The sequence below is a fragment of the Amphiprion ocellaris genome, chromosome 17, assembly GCF_022539595.1.
Source record: "Amphiprion ocellaris isolate individual 3 ecotype Okinawa chromosome 17, ASM2253959v1, whole genome shotgun sequence".
Classification (NCBI taxonomy): domain Eukaryota; kingdom Metazoa; phylum Chordata; class Actinopteri; family Pomacentridae; genus Amphiprion; species Amphiprion ocellaris.
In genome coordinates this window covers 28,048,316-28,064,425 of record NC_072782.1, presented here as the reverse complement: position 1 = coordinate 28,064,425, position 16,110 = coordinate 28,048,316, and the positions used below count along the sequence as shown (strand labels likewise).

Sequence of the window (16,110 nt, the reverse complement as noted above, 5' to 3'; positions counted from 1 at the left end):
GTCAGAAAATCTCGCTGAAACTCTCCCTAATAGAACAAATTCTTCTCCAGCAGCAGTTTAACGCCCACGAATTGAGGAATAACATGCCAAGTATTCACACACTGAAACACCAACTGCAGCTGCTGTCGTCTTAATTACTTGCAGATAGCTTCAGTACTGCAACGCCAGGGGGCAGAAGAAACCATCCATCACCGTCTGCACTGGAAGCACCTACTAATGGTTCTAATGAATGGGCTCACAGTCGCCTGTTAATGCACCAAGCAGCGCTCTGCCAGGAAATGTTTTTCCATCTTCAGATAACAGAAGTCATAGTTTTTGCACACGGGGATACAGGTATGAAATGAAAGTGATAAACGAGAGAAAGAGGAGACTCGTAACAGAATAAACATTTCCCCTTTAAAATTTCTCCACACATCTTCTCTTCATGCAGCGATTCATTCGAGATTTTAAACTCTTGCACAAAGTGACTCCAAACTGTTTTTCATGCAGTTTTACTGATCAAATTAGGCCATAAATGAATAAAAATTCACCCACATTGAGGTGAGACTTGAGTCGTTGCCAAGAATGGCATTACTTCACTACATTTTTACATAGCAGATGGTTATTTGCTGCTTTTTTGAGTTCAAAATCTTGCATATTACAGCTTTGAGCACAATTCTAAGGTATTTTTACTTGAGTATTTTTGGTTTATGCTACCTTTTACTTCAACTGTACTACATGTCAGAGTGAGAAAATGTACTTTATACTTCACTACGTTTACCTGTAGTTACGTTACAGCAGAATTTATTCATTTATAAATATAAAATACAATTAAGTATATAAAGTGAGTAAAATCAGCTCTACCTCAATGAGCTACAATAGAAGAGTCATGCATATGGAGCTGGAGCAAATACAGGACACTGTATTGTACCAGCTCTTATTATAATCACCTTTTTGTGTGTTTTAAGTGTAAATTTAAAGTTTTAACTGTTCTTCGTGTGGTTTTAATAATCAAATTAGGGCATTAATACATGAAAATCCAAATATGAAAGATGCGCTTTGTCTAGTGTCGCAAATCAGAATGAAAACTGACACAGAAATCCACAGAAATTCAGTCAAAATCTTGCAGATTTCACCTCTGAACACAGATCTAGGTGCTACTGAAGTATTTTTACTTTATGCTAACTTTTGCTTCAGCTGTACTACATGTCAGAGAGAGAAAATGTACTTTATACTTCACTACATGTACCTGTAGTTACATTACGGCAGATTTTATTAATTTATTGATGTATAGTACAATGAATTACTATATGGTAAAGTATATAAAGTCAGTAAAATCAGCTCAGCCTCAGTCAGTGTCTAGAAGAGTCATGCATTTGCAGCTAGAGCAACTACAGTACATTGTATTGCACCAGATCTTAACATAATCATCCTTTTTTGTGTTTTGAGGTTAAATTTAAAATTTTTTATTTTGTTTCATATGGTTTTTATGATTAACTTAGGCCATAAATACATGAAAATCCAATTATAAAAGATTCGCTCCCCCTCTCTGGGTTCAATTTTAAGGTACTTTGACTTGGATATTTATACTTTTTACTACCTTCTTCTTCAACTATAGTATATGTCACACAGAAAAAAATGTACTTTTAACTGCATTATGTTTCCTAGTAGTTTTAGAGAAAGGGAAGATTGATGCATATGCAGCTGGAGCAAACACGGCACTTAACATGATCACTTTTTCATGTGTTTTAAGTTAAAATTTAAAGTTTTAAAGTGACTCCGGGAGGCCAAACTGTTTTTTGTGTGGTTTTAATGATCAAATTAGGCCATAAGTAAATGAAAATCCAAATATAAAAGGTCCACTCGCTCTTTCTGGGTTGTGGTGTCGCAAATCAGAATGAAAAGTGACACAGAAATCCACGTAATAACGCAGGAGGCCACAATAACAGGCCAAAGCTGTGTGTGACAGTCTGAATGTGCAGGAAACACTCGGGTAATTTCCAGCCTCCCGACACCTTTATTGCGTCGTCTCTCTCGTGACAGCTGCTGCAGCCCCGTGTGACATTTCTAAATCTTTAAATCCGAGACTACAATAAATGTACAACACGCACGTCTTCTGACATTTTCTCTGTCTGAGGTTTTCATCTCAGGCCGCATGTTTAATATCACATATGGTTAGAGCAAGAATACATCTGATTACCATGCCGGACACAAACACAGCAGTGACCAAGCAGAAATGGGGCTCTGCTTCGAATAGAAAAGGACTGTTTGGTTTGTTTCGCTGCAGGTAAAACTCTTTATGTGTGTTTATGTGTTATATAAATGTAAGGATTTTAATCAGACCTCATAAGTGAAAACATGAGGCTTTCCTGCATCAGAAAACAGATAATTTAAGCTGTTTCTGCATTAAAGGCTCCAACTTTCATGGCATTATGTGGTCTTTTAGAGTCCCAATCCCCTTTAGGGGTCTTCAAAACTCAAAAATATCACAATAACGACTAAATATGTATTTGCCAAACATTTTAATTATTGTACTTTTTCACATTTTCTATTTGTTGCTCATTTTTTTCACTGACTGTGTAACAAAATTAAATCTTTCCAAACCTATATCTAATACTAAGGGTTAGAGTCTGTGTCTTTAGTGGTTACAGTCCTGAGAACAGTCTTCTTGGCCGGTTCCAGTTATCCAGTAGCTTTCATATGAGTCCACTTGAAACAAAAAGTGCTTTTAATAAATATTGATGCTGAAAATTCCTATCATGAGAAATGATGTCAGCGGCAAAATACATCGGTGGATCGGATTAAAAATGATGCAAACCGGGTGCCCGCATAGCTCAACGCGTTGAGCAGGTGACCCATGTACAGGGGCTGGTCCCTGACGCAGCTGGCCCGGGTTTGATTCCCGCTCGTGGCCCTTTGCTGCATGTCTTCCCCTGACTCTTCTCCCCTGTTTCCTGTCTCTCTCTCTCACTGCGCCTATCTAATAAAGCCCACAAAAAGGCCAAAAAAATAACTTTTAATAAAAAATGATGCAAACCAACCGACATGTCAATAGAAGCCCTGATTCTGTGCAACCACATGAAATCACTTTGCATTGATCCCTTTAGAGTTTTTAGCAGCGACCTGTGTGGGAATCACTGCTGCAGCCAGATGGTTCCGACTGCAAACATAATCCAACATCTTTTAATTCTTCAGTGCATAATTAGATTTGGGTGTTTCTCAGGTCTGTGCTGCTGTGGAGGGAGACTGTGGGGCTGTACCGTAGTAGTCAGTGCTTTGGCTCACAGAGTTAGCCCGAGGCTAAAAGCTGCATCCTCCTCCCTGAAGAATATGAAGAATACATTTTCAGAAACTAATTGTCGCCTCAGGTTGAGTTTAGAGGGATTTTCACTCAGAACATGCAGCTTTTTGCCAACAAATTGGGTCAAAAAAAGTCTTAGAATTGCTTTACTTTGACTGTAACATATTCAGTGTTTTCTCAACAATCTGGTATTTTGCACATTTCCTTGTCTGTGTGTACAGAATGGATCTTTAGGGGATGAGGCTGCATGAAGGTTGGATTTGAAGCTGCTACAAAAGTCTTGTCAGGCATCTAAAGAACAAATGTGACACTGGCTTCTTCATGGTCGTTCTGTGCCTTTGATCGCCATGACTTTGGTCATTAACCCGGTTTTAATGGGGCGAGGTGTTTAAGTCAGTGATTGTAAAATGTTAAAGGTCACAGAAGAAGCCTGGTTCAGACTGTAATTCTTCTTCAGGGTCAACAGGAGGTGGAACCAAAGTGTCTTTATTGGAGAGGATGAAGGTAAATGCACAAGTTGTCACCTGATTTATCATTTATCTTATGTTTTCAGGGTGAACTGATAGTAATTTGTCCTCTGCAATGTTTGACTGTGAAATTGTGCTATTTTTTATGGTCACAGTATTGTTATTGTACAGATATTTTCTGTTATTTAAATGAAAATATATGTATATTAAGGATTAAATGTGTTGAACTATTTTTTTAAACAGGGAAAATCCATGTTGTGTTGAATTTTAGATCATATCTAGTAAAATCACAGACATGAGTATGAATTTTCATGTTAACCATAAAAACGCCCATAACGGTAAATAATGTCCACATAAAGATTTGTATTTTAGATATGGTGATTAGTTGTTTCATTTTGTTTTATTTTTAACAGTGTTTGTAAAATGTCAGCAAAAACATTATTCGTTAACAGATACTTGCTGCTATTTTACAGAAAAATTCTGTTTATATATCAAATATTTGCCATTATTTTGACCATCTGTCATATTTATTTATTCATTTACTGTTTGTTTTATTTAGCGTATTTTATTTGGCACCCTTGCTGCCAGATTTTTAGCTTTTTAACTCGGCTGTAACATTTTAAAAAGTAATTTATTTAATCAGAAATAAAGCAATAATGATACCAAAAATTTGAAAAAAAATGCTGAATATTGGATGAGATAATCGTCCAAGTCAATAATCTGTCTGCAATTTGTGCCTGGAAAATACTAAAACTGTCAATGCAGCTCTAAAGGCAATATAAAAGAAGACTGTAAACTAGCAAACATAGATGTAAACATTGCATAATTTGGAATATTAAAATATCCTATTACGACAGAACTGCAATCAACACAGGACACCCTCACAGTTCAACTTTAAAGGTGTTTAAATGATACTTCAGCTGCTATATATCACTCAGAAAAACTCTTTAAATGAAAAAAAATAAAAGCATTTGCAAACACTTGTTTATCTATAAAAGTCTAATCTAAGTCTAAAAATGTGGGGTCTTGATATTTAACATGGATATACCACATAATAAATGATGGAGCTGCATAGAATGTTTGCTTTTGGAGGCATTTGGTTCAGTTTCTTTCCAGGCTGTCAGAGAAGTCGACCATCTTTCCCCTCCACTGTCCTCCATCCTGCAGGCTTCTCCTCCACCAGGATGATCCATGGGTGGTGCAGCTCTGATCGCAGGCAGCTGAACTCATCTGGGCATCCAGAGACCTCAGCACTTGGCTGGGCTGTGAGCCGCCATCCATCAGCTGAATGTCAGCCACAGCCCTGTGGTCTCTCAGATGAGAAATTAAGAGAAAAGATGGGAGGAGGCAGAGCTCTGGTTGCTGTTTGTCCAAAATAACCTGAGTTACAGTAAAATCAATTTGACAAAGATCACCGTAGGAATTCATTGATCGCAACCAGGTTACTGCACTGTATATATTATAAACATAAGCTTTATGGTAATTATTAAAAACCTTTTTCATACATGCATCTGCAGGAAAAAAAATGGCTATGGCTTTATCAATATCCTAATTTATCCCAGAAATTATTTTATGCAGTACGTAGACTATAGACTGTACTGTAGACAGAGGTTGGTTTTGCAAACATTGCAGTTTTATAGCCTAAATTTAAAAAAAAAAAAAAAAAAAAGTGGTTTTAAAAGTGACTTAAGGAAATATAAATCTGTGTTAAATTGAGATGTTGAAAATATGTTGCTTCTTGCTAGCATGCAAAGTATTCAGCTACATTTTAATAATGACAAAAAGGAAAATTTAAAACGATTCATGGTAGCTGGATGATAAAATTTTATCCAAAAACTGTCAAAAGAAGCTAAAGCTAGCTTTAGCAACTTAGCAATTAATTGTTAGCTTGCTTAGCTATCTATTTATTTTAATTACATAATTCCTGATCTGGAAAAATAAATTTGTAAGTTTGAAAATGTGGTTGTTCTAAATGAGATTTTTCTATTTGGCAAACATTTATAAATTTAAAAAATATTCTTACAGGTTTCACAATGGTGTGAATATTTATATTGTAGCATTGTGCTAACCAGTTGGAGCACAACATGAATTTAATCCCAAATCACCTCATTTCTGAAGACATTTGTGTACAATAAAATATATCTTATTAAAAATGATATTTCTATCTTTTAGATGATGCTGTTTACAATGTTCCACTGTAAATTAAGCCCAAGAAATATGGCTGGGAGTAAAAAATGTCACAACTAAGCCCAGACCCCTAAAATCTACAACTGAAACATACATTTTGGGTTATTTTTTCATTGTAACTCACAGAATCTTTATTTTACTTCAGCTTTGTACAGTATGATCATATTTACAGTCTTGCATGTTCACATTTTAAACTATTTTCTGGTTCATTTGTACATATTCAGGGTTGCATTTAACACTGAACTATGACATTATTTACATCAATGTTTAACTAATATATACATATGTATTTTTTATATATTTATTGTGCCTTAAACGCTAATTTTCTTGTGTTATTTGTCCAACTTTGTGTTCTTTGGGTGTAATTTCTGGGTTTTTTTGTCAGAATTTGTTCACTCGATTTTGCTGGAAACAGGAAATTAGCTTGCTAGCGCAGCCTCCACTTGTGTAGCATTAACAGTTAAGCTAGCTAGCTACGTCATTTTTGAAAATATTTGCGTACATTAAAATATATTCTATTAAACCTGATATTTCAATATTTAATTTGTTTCTGTTTACAATATTCTACTGTAAATTATGCCCCAGAAATATGGCTGAGAGTAAAAAATGTACCAAATATGTCAAGTCTCAGAAAATCTATTACTGAAATGTGCTTTTTTTTTTTTTGGTAACACACAGAATATTTTACTTCAGCTTTGTGCAATTTTAGCACATTTACACTTGCTCTTCAGTTTAAAAAAAAAAAAAAAAACTTCTCAGTGGTCAGTTTCAACATTTTCATGGCAACATTTGGCACTCAAAATTAATTTAACTCCCATTTAAAAACTATCTCCCTGTTAATGACATTATTATTTTGAGTAATGTTGTTCCCTCATATTTATTGTGCCTTAAACGATGAATTTCTTGCGACGTGTCAACTTTATGTTACTTAAATGTTATTTCTGGTTTTACTTTTAAGAATTTGTTCACGCCTTTTAGCTGTAAACAGGAAGTTAGCTTGATGCTACATCGGCTGCTGCTGGTGTAACATTAAAAGTTAAGCTAGCTAGCTCGCGCTGCTCACGGTAGCATTTAACACTCGTTTCGCTTCACGGAGGTTTGTGGAGGAAGTTCAAACGTCTTTCACGACACTTCAGGCGGTGAACAGGATTTTTTGGACTTCTGGAGACTCTCGTATACAACCTGCCGGACTCCCGGCTTCGTGTAACCGAGGTGAGTTCGCTGTTTTGGGCCAACAATTTAATTCGAGTCGTTTAGCTAATTTGTGACGCAGTTTGATTAGCAAACAAATTGGACAGCGGGGAGGCTGAGCTGTCTGGTTGGCGTCCATTAGCTGCTGTCTACTTTTGTTTGACAATTATAACTGTCCTAACCTACTATTAGCATACTGTCATGCTGTTTATTGCTGCTAACATAATGTATATAAACTGTCATTTAGAGTTTTGTGACCATTCTAAAATTTGCTTCCCATTCGGCCGTTCAGGGAAAAGTCAACTGGAAGTTCACTTCCAAAGCCGGGCGATTGTTTCTTCCACATTTTATTCACAGTCTATGATTTCAGTGCTGTAAAACCGTGTTAGACACTGTAGGTAAAGTTTTATTGGTGCCTGTAATGCAATGTGATTTTGTTAAACCTTTATATTATTTGTTAAACTGCCATAAAGGGGACATTTCACTGCTTTCTTTCTTTGCATCTGGACCACAGTAAACCCACTCTCCACAGACAGGTCAGATCAACTAGACTTCATTATCTCAGGGATGCTGAGCAATCTTTAAAAACAGTTTATGTATTTTAAAGCATTTAATCTACTTGTAAAAATGAAAACAATGACATCTTACTACATTTTTTGTCTCTTTTGGACCACATTAGACTATGTGCAGATTTAAAAAAAAAAAAACAACAACACTAAAGATACTGGTGTGGACTAGATTATTGCACTAAGGATTCTTTAAAACACAGTTTCTGATTCGTGAAGCCTTTTTTTTCTATCTGAAAATGGAAAAAGAAGATTCTACTGCTTTTTATCCACATCTAGACCATATTAGATCAGATCCAGATTATATATCACTGTTCTTTGACTGGTCAAATGAGGAACACATTATCCCAGAGAGACTAAACAGTCTTTAAAACAGCTTCTGATTTGTGAAACCTTTTATCCTATGTGTGAATAAAGAGAGGTTTCACTGCTTTTTGTGCGTCTGGACCACATTAGATCAAAAAACCGCTTTGTTTAAACGGGTCCAACCTGGACTACGTTATCTCAGATAGACTAAATGATCTTTAAAACATAATTTTTGATTTGTGAAATGTTTATTCTCTTTGAAAAATGCAAAAAAAAAAGATGATTTCTTTGCTTTTTTTTGACACCACTGGAACACATTAGGCCAGATCCAGATCCAAACCAATACTTGTTGACAAGTCAAATCTGGACTAAATTATTCCAGAGAGGATGAAAACGCTTTTTTTTTTTTTTTTTTTTTTTTTTTTTTTGTCTGCATTTGTTCTCATTGTGCGGGCTGCACAGTGGCGTAGTGGTTAGCACTTTCGCCTTGCAGCGAGAAGATCCCTGGTTCGCGTCCCGACTTTCCCGGGATCTTTCTGCATGGAGTTTGTATGTTCTCCCTGTGCATGCGTGGGTTTTCTCCGGGTACTCCGGCTTCCTCCCACAGTCCAAAAATATGCTGAGGTTAATTGATTATTCTAAATTGCCCGTAGGTGTGAATGTGAGAGTGCTTGTTTGTCTTTGTATGTGGCCCTGCGACAGACTGGTGACCTGTCTAGGGTGTCCCCTGCCTTCGCCCGAGTCAGCTGGGATAGGCTCCAGCCCCCCCGCGACCCTAGTGAGGATTAAGCGGTGTATAGATAATGGATAATGGATGGATGTTCTCATTGTTTAACTCCACAAAAGAGGTGTCAACATTGTATGAGATTGATGCATATTTTAGTCTTGCAGCCAAATATTTTTTTTTCTTTTTTTTCTTTTAAATGCAGTTTCTAAAATGAGAACCCTTTATTTTAGCTGTAAAAAAAAGCAAAAGAGCGAGATCTCACCGCTTGAGCCTTTTCACAGCACTTTACCTGCTTTATTGTACAAACATAAGTTATAATCACATGTATAGTTTAGCAAATGAACCCAACAGCTAGATTTAGAGAGTAGAGATAAGTGTCCAGGTCGTGTTTAGTCTAGTGGAAGAGACAAGACTCCTCTAAAATTGCATTATTTACATGCATCTTGTTAACTAGCCAGCAGTACATCAAAAGTCAGACGAGCTTCAGTACGAGGACACGTCTCCTGAGATGCATATATTAGTAAACTGCTCATTAAGCCAAAATGTTTTATCTTTTAGTTCTACACTTGTTCAGTTTACAAAAAGCGTGCATACATGTAAATATGAAGGCAGGAGTCTTGGTTGGAGCTCAGTTTGCAGTCCTGGATCCATCGCTGGAGAGAGATGGAGGTTATATTTGGAAGGAAAACAAGTGTCAGAGTATTTTTTTTTCAGGTACAGTTAATTACGTAATTGCTTCTCATTCTCATACAGAACAGTAAGCTGCCAGACTAGGAGCTGTGATCAAAGCTGAGCTCCTGATTGCGGCTTTGAAATGCAGCCTGCAGGTTATTTCTAGTCATGTATGGTGCCGCAGGGCTGGAGCTGCCAGGTTTCTGTTTACAGAGCCAGATCAGGGAGATTGGCTGTATCCGCTCGGCGGCAGGGATGTGAATGTGCAGATTTTAACAGCGCTACTGTGATTCATGATTGATGTCCAGCTTATCTCTGCAGATTATCTGACCAGGCCCTTTCCAGTGAGCTAAATGACAGGCCTGTACGATGAGCTGTGCTTCCGTTTGTCTCTGGAAACTGTCTGAAAGTGTGTCACCCATCCATCCAGGGCTGCTGTTAGTGCAGCAGCAGTTACCCCTCGTCAGATCAAATAATCAATCACAGTCTATTTTTAGATGCAGATCGATGTGTTGTTGTTGGGTGAGATGGATCAGAAGTAGGTTGGCAAGTAGAAAAACAGCTCTACCACCATCTTAACATTGTAATACCATACTTACCTCAACAGAAATGAATTGTTTTAATTAGCTAGATGTAGGAAGACAAAATACATCAACTTATGAAGCTTCTATGTGCTCAATATATACAGAAATTAGCTTGTTTTATACAGTAAAACATCCAAGTTGACACGTCCTCTCACCTTATTAGCTCCTCTGTGTTTGTTTTTATGCATTTCTACATTTAAAAGGACTTCCCGTGGATCAATTTCATATTGCAGCCCGCCTCGTTAAAGAAGAAAAGACAGAATTAAAGCTTCATTTCTCTTCACATGTTGACTGTCTTTGGTTTTCCTCGCAGCCTGTCGAGGTGTTTCTTTTAACTCCATCAAAGCTTCACCGCAGGGGAGCTGCTCACGTAGAAAATTGGATAGACTAGAGAGCAAATCCACAAAAGTGCCGCCCTTTTGTATCTTCAACATCTGTTTATAGAAATTTAAACCGCATTTTAAAAAACTAAAGTGTGTGTAATTTTATATTGCTCAGTTCAGGTCAGAAAGGCATTTATATTTTAACACCTGTCAAGGAAGTACAGCTCATTCACATCCTGACGCAGCAGGATCTGCCTTCCTGTCTTCTTCTTTTGATTTTAGACACAATACCTGAAAATATTAAGTTTTATTTTTTGGAGAATGGACTTATGCTTTAGCTATGCTAGAAGGTTAAGTGCAGACGACACAAACGGCAACAGAAATCACTAAAGACTTGCTGCAATAGTTTATTACCGGCCTGTTGTATTGATGCAAAGCCTTTCTCTAATGCCACAGTTAATCTAAGTGGGCACAATAAAAGTAACACCTGCTCTCTCTGCCATCTATTGTACCGTCACACTCAATCAATACACTGCAGCAGTTGCAACATCGTAAAGCTTGTTCAGTTTCTGTTGAGACTATCAAAGATGTCATCGCCGAACTCTTACAGGGCGAAGCAGATTATTGAGCTGCAGATTGAAATTCATTTCACTTCTCTTTGGCGATCGCATAGTTCCTGATATTGTCGTCTCTTGTCGAGGAACAAAAGGGTTATGTGTTGCTCAAAGACAGGCATTTTAAAAAGTGTGATTTTGGAGTCGCTACCAAAACTCACGTTTTGTGTCGGCACTGAGGAGAAATTTAAATTGGTTCTTCGCAATACTTTTATAGGCCCCTAGTATGAAAATCTAGTTTACTACCTTGTTAGCATTGTCATGTTTTTGTATGCCATAAGACACATACAGGCATGACAACCTCAAAAATACAGATTCAGACTTCCAGAGTTTCATACACAACAGACTTAAGAAACCAGTTCTGTTCACTTACATGTTGGGACTTTCATTCATTATTCTTCTTCCGAGTTGGTTTCTGGTTCCAGCATTTATGAAAGAATTCCTGTTCTTTTCATTTCAATGAATTTTATTTATATAGCGCCAGTTCACAGCATATGTCATCTCATAGCACTTCACATATTAAGATGAAGACTTTTCACATTTTAAACAGTATCCAACAAATCCAAAGTTCCCTTTAGATTCCCTGTGATCAAGCACTTGATGAAAGTTGGAAGGAGTCAAAGAACCTCCCCTTCTTACAACTTTACAGAATAGTAGGGCTGGGCGATAAGTCGATTTTATCGATTAATTTGAGTTTGTACTTAATGTCGATTTGTTTTAATGAAAATCGATTTTCTCATCAACATCCGCCACCAAAGCCTTCCCGCTGGGCTCCCGTAGTTCAGAGTGCGCCCCCCTCCCCCCCGCGCTTGATACACAAACAACATGGCGGCGAGCGGTGCAGATCTAAAGACACGTGTCCACTAGATGCTATTTTCCCGCACGGCAACGCACCACATCTGAAAATCGCACGGACGGCGGTCACTAGCGGACCACAACATGGTCACATGACAGCGCTGAGCAACAGCAGGCCGCTACGTGGTCATGTGACCGAGCTTTCAGCTGGACAGTCCTGCAGACAAGTCGGATAAACACAGCGGCTCGGCCGCAAACTTCCCCTTTTATTTCAAAAACACGTCAGCGAAAAGTATTTCTGAAAGCATTTGAGGCGAGAAATAAGCCGTGCAGCAGCTGAATCTGTCCTCATTTTATGTCACCGACGCCTAGTTTAGAAATTTGAGGACAGTTTCACAATGCGTGGAATCTCCGCACGCCGCATGCAATTTGCATAAAGTAGAAGTCCAGTCTACTTTATGCAAATGAGCTGCAGCCCTCTCCGTGTAAACACACCAGATCACAGCTGGAAACACACGGCAACCGGACCAGCATGCCACATGCGGCGCATTTCCAGCTGCGATCCAGTGTGTTTACCCGAAGAGGGCTGCAGCTCAATTGCATAAAGTAGACTGGACTCCGGCGTGCAGAGATTAGGTAGGGGATAAAAAAAAAAAAATCGGATAAATCGTGAATCGAGATTTTTTGTGAAAAAATCTGAGATTTTTTTTTAGGCCATATCGCCCAGCCCTACAGAATAGAGTAGCGTAGAGTTCTTTTACTGTATTTGTGCTGAGTTGTAAGTGAGCTGGTGTGCTTGAGCTGCATTGGAAAGGTGGGATTTACACAGTTTTAAGGCAGGAAGTTTTTTTTTTTTTTTTTCAATTAAAAAAACTTGTAAGTCTTAGGGCTGGACCCGAACATTTGGTCATTGTGATGGTATCCAAATATTAATTTTGAGAGCCGAATACTTGCTTGAATCTCTCCCATCACCCATAACCCACCCTAGTCAACGCCGCTGCCGCACCGAGTAGCTGCTTTACTGTCATGAAGACAAGACAAAGGTAGTATGTGGCGGACTCTACTAGAGTCCAGTCTGACCCACTTAGATTGTGGAAACAAAACTGTAACTGCACCCTCCCCTGACAAACCGGATATTCCTCATTAAGAAGAAGAAATTGCTATTCGGACCAGCCCTAGTAAATATGTGATACCCAGCTATTAGTGATTAGAGGTTTAATCAACTGGATCAAAGAGATAATTGAGATGCCTGTGTGTTAATCAGTCCCTAAAACATGTCAACAACTATTAATTAGATCACAAATAAGTTTGTACAGATATTCATTTACACCTCAAGATCACCAGGATCTCCTCACTTCAATTGGAGTGGCATCATTATGCTTTATGACAAGTTAACTTTGAACCTATTATTGATACCAGCCACAGCTATACTTTCTACATTAAAATGCTGACATGATCAATAAAGATGGTCAGTATAATAAACCTTTCACCTCTTAAACATCAGTATGTTAGGTTGTCACTTTGTGCATGTTATTGTTGCACATAACAGTTGCCTTCATCTATGGTCCAGATCAGCTAGCATTGCTGTAGTTTCGGTGTGTTTATTTAACATTGGTAGATGGTAGAGTTACTGTTTTTGAGTTGCGTAAAACATTTCAGTTTTTGAAATGACATTTAAAATAGAAGCTTTAAAGAAGTCTCCACACTTTAACTGAATTGATTTTGTTCTAGCTTTTATACTTAGAGCAGTGTCGTTAATGCAAATATGAAGGCTCCAACTTAAATTCTGTTCTAGTCGTTGATTAAACCTCTTAAAAACCCATCTCTGTGTATTGAAATTACGTTTATTAAAAGGTTTTTCTTGAAAGTAATCCCTTCTGTCTTAAAATGGTTTAGAAGTAACTACACTGTTGCTTCCTCTAGAATTTGCAGATCCATGAAGCGTCTTCCTCCTCATCTCACCTACAAACTCAGTAAAACCACTATAAACAAAATGACAAGTTAAATATTAGAGTAATTCAGACATACATGTTTGAGCCAGAAACCGTGTTTAAGAAGTATAATTATACAGAAAGCCACACCCTGCTAGTTGACATGATTGCTTCCTTTAGTCGATTACATGTAAAACCCTAGAAGTGTAAATCCATGTTGACTGTCCTCCAGTGTTGTTGCTAAACCCTGGCACTGCTTATTTCTACCATTAATATGTCTTTCAGCATATAAAAACCTAATATGAACGTGTTAACAAGGTAAGGAACTTGAGTTTCACTGTAGGGGCATCTTTAAAACCAAATTAAACCTCTCCTCAGCTGAACAGTCAGAGTTGTATTTTAAAGTTAATCAGTGTGAAAAGCTCAATGTTCTGTGACTCATTACGGTGGAACTGCAGTCTGAGAGCGTTAATGCTTCCAGACTCTCAATTCCACTTCCCTGCTGTCGGCCTTCTATTACAAACTGCTCTGCTGTTGACTCACATACAGATGACAAACACTTTTATACACCAGTTTCTTGTATGTGTGTAATTTGTTAAATTAGAGGAGGTGGACTGTGCTGATTGAACTCTGGTGGTATTTTTTTTTCTTACGGTTGGTTGCTAATATAGTCTACTCCAAGTGTGCAGGCAATGCTGAAAGAAGTAAATGGAGTGTACGAGTTCAGAATAGGTTCAGGTCTATTTCATGTCATGTTTTTTTGGGAAGATCAGCTTGTGATAAAGACATTGGCAAACTCACCACGTTGTCGGTGACTGCTAGCTTGATTTTACCTTTACAAGTAACGAACAAACAATTAGCTAAACAACAGTTAACTAAAGGCCTTTTTGATGTGTTTTAGTATTTTCTGGAGCTAATAACATTAAGTCGGGTAGAAGTCTGTGTAGCTGCTGTTGTTTAATTTTGTTAATATGCAGCATTATGTTGTTAGCTGGCTATATCCTGTGTAGTTTCTAGGGTTGGACCCGAATATCTTAATATTCAGTTGTTACGGTGGTATCAGAATATTTATTTTGAGATCTCTTATTATGAAGGTACCTGATATAAGTCTGGATGGCAAGAACAAACAGCTAGTTGGAGTTAAAAACCAAATGTTTTATGCCGGATTATTCACACAGAGCAAGCGAGAATAAATGATGCTACACTGACACAGATGTGAACTGAGCCTTAGCTGTTACCCAACAACACAATGAAATTTAACTGAAATACTTCTTATACGAGGTACAGATGCAGGCCACATTATGGGTGCAGGAGACACTATAAAGTTTTTGTTATTTAAAACGTCCTAAAATATATATAAAGAAAAACCTCATAACCACTTTTAAATCAAATATTAAATTTTTAAAAAATGCCATTTAAATAGACTGTTTACTCAGTAAACAGATATTCAGGATTTGTTGGGTCTGTCTTTTTAAAATTTGCAAGGTCTTTACTAATCTATTGAAGTTCTTTAAAATGACGTATGGTGTGAATGGTCCTTTATAAATAACATTGGACTTAATTGAATTGTATTGAATATTTGCTCTAGTTTTAACCCTGCTTTGGTCTCCACCAGCTCCTGAGGAAAAACGTGTTTTAGCTGCTAAATGCTTCACTGTATTCATTAGTGAGTTTGTAAGTTTGTCCTTCCGTATATTTGTTGGTTTTAATAGCGCTGAGAGTAAACCAAAACCGCAAAGCTGTGGGCCCTAAAACCCAAACAATGAGCTAAAAGAACCTAAAACACAGACAGGAACTGCAGAGTTGTGTTGTAATTCTTTCTGAATAAGCCCTTTAAGAGAAGATAACTTAAAATAAGATTAGATAAGATAAATTTTGTTCATCCCTCACTGGGTAAATACACATTATCCCTAGCCATTTAACCAGTAATTAACATAAATATATTGATTAGTATACTTTTAAACGTAATGGACGTTTGTTTCAATACATACATACCTGTTTAGAGCCTATTTATTTCCCATTTGATGAAAATTGATGACTCTGTTAAGCATTTAATCATAAGCAGTTAAGCCTATTAAGCGAAGTATTTAATCCTTGTTGAGCCTTCAAAATGATTACACTTAACCATGAAATTTAATTGTGAGTAGGTGTCCTTTATTTATTTTGGGAAATTCTTTTCTGGAGCAACGTGCCCTGATCCTACTGACGAGGTAAAGGGAAGAAGCTGCATTTCTTTCTGTTTGACATTCATATGCGGTCACATACAAATCATATGCAATGCAGTGGTTTGGCTCGCAGCAGCCCTCGCTTCATTAACGCAGTAATTATTCTGCCACCATGAGAGAGTCTGTCTTTGTCCATCCCTGGGATCGCAGTGCTGGGAGTTCAGCGCCGAGTTTGTGCAGTGAAAATTGGTAAGAGCCAAAATCATTAGCTCTGTGGGTGTTTCAGAGGAGCTCATTGTGTT

The 16,110-nt window shown here is 37.5% G+C and overlaps 1 protein-coding gene across 1 annotated transcript in view; it reads left to right on the top strand.

Moving 5' to 3' along the window:
* man1b1a (mannosidase, alpha, class 1B, member 1a) overlaps nucleotides 1–3,979 on the top strand; it is a 40,476-nt gene extending 36,497 nt beyond the window's left edge. The window contains exon 17 of the transcript XR_008604560.1: nucleotides 145–3,979. The gene's annotated coding sequence lies outside the window, so the exon portion shown is untranslated. The remainder of the gene's footprint in view (nucleotides 1–144) is intronic.
* Nucleotides 3,980–16,110: the final 12,131 nt, after the last annotated feature.